Source organism: Odontesthes bonariensis, chromosome 17 (assembly GCF_027942865.1).
Source record: "Odontesthes bonariensis isolate fOdoBon6 chromosome 17, fOdoBon6.hap1, whole genome shotgun sequence".
NCBI classification, from domain to species: Eukaryota; Metazoa; Chordata; class Actinopteri; order Atheriniformes; family Atherinopsidae; genus Odontesthes; species Odontesthes bonariensis.
Genome location: NC_134522.1, coordinates 13,447,236 through 13,453,235, shown reverse-complemented (window position 1 = coordinate 13,453,235; position 6,000 = coordinate 13,447,236).

Genomic DNA, 6,000 nt, shown 5'->3' with positions numbered 1-6,000 from the left:
TCTTTGTGAAGACTCACAAGCAGTCTTTTAATTTCCTCCGGTGATTCTTCAGCATGTGGAGCATGGCATACGAAGACAAACAGCCCAAGTCCTAACTTGTGAAAGTTCTGGTATTCGCAGGTCATTTTGTAACAATCTATATTGAGCGTGGATGGCTGAAGGTCAAAGGATTACTCAAAATTGCTTGAAAGATCGCAAGCTTTCTCACAGTTTGTTCGAGATCACAGATGTACTCATTTTTGTGACACCAAGTTTCTACTTTGCAGGATGTACAAGTCTTTGGCAAGAAAATTTTTTTTAATTTGTTTTTTTGTGAGAGGATATCCTGAAATTGTAGGAGATGCAGTTTACTGTCATCAACTGTCATTTACTGACATATTAACCTGCACAATGCCCAGGGATGTAATCACTCCTGTTAGATACCATATTTTTAAAGCAGCAGTGGGCACTGTATTTATTTATTTTTTTTATCAGTTTTGTTTATTTACTTATTTGTGTGTAACAAAACCCCCATCACACCAGGGGTAATTTAGAAAAGCCCCAAACTACCTCAGTCAAGGTGTCGGACTCATGCTGTTTCCTAAGATTATGATTTTGAGGGCATAATCAAAATGATGATTATCACTATGAATAAGATAGGAGACATTCACTCGGGTTCCAAACTTTATAATACTTATCTTGGACTTATAATAAGCCAAAGAGATAAGAATCTGGGACACTAAAATGTAGCTAGTTAAAATCTGTGATTCTGCCCACAAATATAACCCAAGTTAGTCAATAACCCACATGACTGAATGAATGTCGTTCAGAGCCCACTGTGTGGATTCCAATACAATATAGTCTTATGTGCATTTTTGATATATCGCACCAAAACCATGAGCATTAACATGCTGCTCTGGTGGCCTCTTGATGAGAGGGCTTCCCGTAAAATTTCAGGATATGTTTATCACATCACACAGAGGCTCATGGTTGAGAGGGCATTTTGCTGTTGCATCAAACTCCCTCCTTCTTCCTTTTGAGAACTCTGTGGCCTCTTATAATGACTTACATGATCATTTCAGTGAGATGACTTGTGCTGTACTGTTTAGAAGTCCTGATCCCATGCGACCATCTAGCGTGTGGACAGGATTGTGGCTTATAGTCTGTGTGAATGTCATTTTCACATATAATATTAACATGCTGATGGTAAAGAAAAAATACTTAAAAACTAAGCTGATATGAGACCTTGTATAATCCTTTTTGTCTCTGTACTTTGTGATAGTTGACTCATCCTACACAAAGATGCAGCTGTGGTCCTAAATTCATTTGCTGCATTCTTTTCTTAAGTCAAAGTCACTTTCTGAATACAACAGAGATGAGAAGGTGATGTCAGGAAAAAAAATTGTTTGGCTCAGACTAAACGGCACACATACATTCATGCATATCCACACACACCCATGTTTCTACACAGATGCTGCTCTGTGTGCTCCTCACAGCTGCTGTTAGATCCTTCATGTGACCGAGAGCTGCTGGTCACACATGAAAAGGAGAATGTGTCACCAACAAGGCTGATGTATGCAAGCTAACAGGCAACACTGAGATGTATATGTGTGTATGTGTGTGTGTGTGTATGAGAGTGAGTGACCGTGTGAGTGGATGAGGACACATGAAGAGTCAGCTAGCTTTGCACACAGCTGTGTGTGTCCTAAGGGGCCTTATGTCCAAACAGGAAGAGGTGTCAGATGGCCTGGGGATGCATCTCTGGGACACAACAACTGAAGAACTGTCTTTGTCCTCCACACACACACGCACGCACGCACCCACACGCACACCCAAAAACTTTTATCTTTACATCACAGCAGCAGTTTGTCTAAATTCCCCCACTGCCCCGCATGGAAGCTCAGTTGACACCAGCCTCCTTCCTGCAGAGTGTGTCCCTGCCTCTTATCGGCACACATGAAAAAGTCCACAACCACACCTGTGGAAACTCTGATGATGAGTAATTAGCTGACCAAAGAGGCACTGCCTCACCTAATGACGGAGGATGCAGCGCTGAGGTTGAGAAGTAGGAGGGAGAGATCCAGTGGAAACCGAAATCTTTCTGTGACAGGATTCATATTGTCTGATGTTACAATTCATGGTTGTCGTGTCAATTTGCTGTCACTTATCACCATTTGGAATTGAAATTGGACATAGTTATGGTTTGTGTGTGTGAGCATTCATGTGTGCTAATTTGTGTTGTTTTTTTTTTCATCCTACATTATACCACCACTCTTATCCATGCCCCACTGATGTTATGTCCATGCCAGTAGGTGTGAGTGTCAGAGCATGAGTATGTGCTTGTTTGTGGATGTTGTAACAAATTAGTTTTCAGCTTGACTGCTTGTGTGTGTAAATGAGTTTGAAAGGCTATGTAATCACCCAAGATGGGGACTAAGTGTGTGTGTTTTGGTGAGTGCATGTATGTGTGAAGGCAGCTGGACCTTAGCCAAACCCATGCCAGGTCCTTTTTGCTTCGTCCTCTCAAGAATGAAGCACGCACGTCTGCGAGTGTTTGCGCATGTGAGAGAGGGAACATTGATTCTTATAATCCTTTGAATGTGACCTCCTCTTTTCCTGTAAGCTGCAAAACAAGCAACAGTGTTGATCAGTTTTGAAGATGCTGAACAGCACTGTCAAGACGAGGCCACGGTAAGCTTTGTTAGATGCTGAAAGTGGAATGGGAAGCTTGTTGATGAGAAATTAATGTTTGTAGCAAGTTTAATTTAACCATATCTGAGATTGAAAATGAACTCTGCTTCACCCCAATAATTCACTTGAACTCTGCCACAAACTATCCCCCAAACTCACCAAACTATCAGGTTCGTTAAAGTTAGCCGTGTTGTCACAAATGTGACAAGTTCAAATGATGTACAACAAACTTTTGTTTCATTGCTGTGTCATCTTTTGTAAAGCTGTTTGTATTCCAATATGGGAAATTGAAAAGTTAATGATTCAGTACAGGTATTGATCCTTGCCTCTGGAGCGCTACACTCCTTTCAAGATCTACACCATCAAGATGGCGATCAGTCATGTGAATCTGGGTGTTAGCCTTGAAAACATTCTAAAGTTGTATCTCAGTTTCTTCAGCGTACATTCACAACTCACACCCCAATGAGGTAGCTAGCGGTCCACTGTTGTTTCTACACACAGTCTTATTTTCATTATGGGGAAGGGCACTGCCAGACGCTCATGTAGATGGTCTCCCCTCCATACAGATACGTAAATGACATGAACACGTTTTTCAGATGTTAAAATTTGGTGTTGAAAAACATTAAAGTGTAGCTGAGATTGTATGGCTGTCAGATTCAGAAACACGTAAACCGTCACTCTCCTAAACTCAGCAGTTCCACCAAACAAACCTTCATTAGGAACCTTTATGTATGCAGGGAGGTCAATTGAGAGCAAGCTCTCTTATTACCATATAAGATTATGAATACCTAAAACAGTGCAGACAGAAATATGACATGAATTGGTTTTGTTTTGAAATGATATGCCTTGACTTGACCTTAAGTAGCATGCACAGGACTTGAGCTCGTTCAGACTTTTCTCTATTACAACCATATCTCTATGCAGTTCATAAAACTGTTTCCATCAGACTTTGAGGCAGTTTCTTTCCTCACTCCACCATGAAAAAAATGATAGTGTTCTGCCTTGATAATGGATTCCTTAATCCATAAATTTGTGTTGTTTTTGTGAGCGGCACAAATGCTTCGACATATATACTGTATATTTTCATTATACAACCTCTGGTTGCATTATCATGATTAAATTGAATCTTTTAATCTTGTATGGGACAGTCTTTCATGTTAACATAAAATGCAATAAAACAAAAAGTTTTGCATCAGCATAAATTTGCATCTTTTCATTAGCGGCGTTTAGTTTAGCCTCCATATCCTAAATGACAAAATGCAACTCACAAAACAAAGCGTGTCCCTTTTAGGGACATTACAAATCCAATTTGAAGATTTTTGTGTGCCATTTCGTGTCGTTTTGTCCCTATTGTAAGCCTAAGATTACCAACAAGGACATGATTAACATCTTGGCGCCTGCAACTAATGTGGTACTGCACTCATTCCTTAATCGCAGGTTTGGCTCTTGGCTCCAGATAGTGACATGGCCTTGGCATGCAGCAGCCAGGAGTATGCAATTCATAAATGCTCTACCACTTTGTATTTATTTCTATTTTTTTACTGCAGAAATACAAAATGTAATTTTTGCCACAGCAGGTTGATTCCCCAGTCAGTTTTGCATTCATTTAAAATTGGTGTTGATGCAAAGACTTGAATTGTAATAGCGTAGCAACATTTTTTAATAGGCACTGGGATTAAGCACTGATATCAACATCACTTCTTTTTACTGACTTTCCCCAAAAACCTGTATACACTTTCAAGTGAAAAAAGGATGATAAGGTCTAGATAGGATTGAAAATCGGCACTGGGAGGAAATTATTTTGCAGAAAATTCTTTTCTTTTTGTGGTACAAATATGTTTAGTTTGGTACATTGACCAGTTGATTTGTTGAGCACTCATTTGTGTGTTTACCTTACAACTCACTTGAAACTCAGTTCTTTTCAAGTTGTGCCCAGTTCAAGCTTCTTTAATGACTGCTTTGTGTGAAATAAATTAAACTCTCCTTTATGTTTGAATTGCTGTTTCTATAACTTCTCATTCCTATTTTAAAAATTCGGTTTATTTTATACATTTTATCTACCGTCCATCCCTTGCATCCATTTTCCCATTAAACCCAAAAGTTCCCACACTGCCCATGGTCGAATTCTTTTCCATTTCACTCATTCCTCCCCACTCAATTGCTTTCTCACCATTTTCACTGTTATTTCTGCTTCTCTCTACTCTGATATATTTAAACCATCCCCCTGGGGAGAACAGAAGTCTGACTCAATCTGGAACCAATTGTTTTGTTCGGTTCACGAATCCAGAACCAAACCACGACAAAAGAAGTCTTGTAAGGACCGCTGTGTTATTTGTTTTCGCCCGAGTTACAGATTGAGCTGTTATCAAAGTATTTATTGTGCCTCTGTGATGCAGTTGTGGATGCAGAGAGGGCCTAAAGCTTCGTGACACATCAAAGCTGTCATAATGTGGAGCAGGGGACAAATGGCAAGAAATGCTGTGGGCACAAATTAAATAAGCCAGAACTGTAACTGATAAGCCACTTCGAAAAACTCTCTCAGGGTTGATTGTGCCCCGCAAGTTTAGGCCACTGGTTAATATTCACAGACATCTAACACGTTGCTGACTTTACAGAGCGACCGAGTTTAGTTTAATTCACATGTTCAAAGGGTGCAATAATTGAAAATAAACGTTGCATTGCAGAATAATGATAGGCAAGTGATTATTAAGCTGAACTTGGAATAGCGCTCTCCAACTTTAGGAATAATAACAACTCAAGCCTTGCTGCACTTCACTGCTCATCCGGGGAGCCTTGTGGAGTAGCACATGTGAGATCAGGGAATTACAGCAGGGTGTCTATCCCCTGCAGGTGTTCTTGGACAGGACCTCTGTCTGTGCATCATATAGGTGTGTCTCAGTGCACGTGTTGCCGATTGAGCTACTCAGTTGGGAGCCTGTTAGCATATGTCATTAAGTTGAGTAATACTGCCTGGAGGTAGTTTGGTGAGTGAATCCACCTGACCCTGACAGGTCACCGGATGTTGATTTTAAATGATGAAGCGCACATACTGTATCAAGAATTGTCAACTGCCAGATGCTGGGACAATCATTAAGGGTTGGAAACCAAAGAAGACAACTTTTTAGCCATTTTAAATTCATCTGGACTAACAGTGAATTAAAAACAAAGAACAAATACCTTTAAATCATCATTCCTTTCCACTTTAAACAAGCTGAGACATTGGTATGTTTTGGTGATTTCTTGGCGCCGTGACTCCTCACGCGTCCTCTTGTGCAGTCACATGCAGAGACAGGAGGGCTCAGGTCTGGACAGAAGTGCAGTAGGATCTCC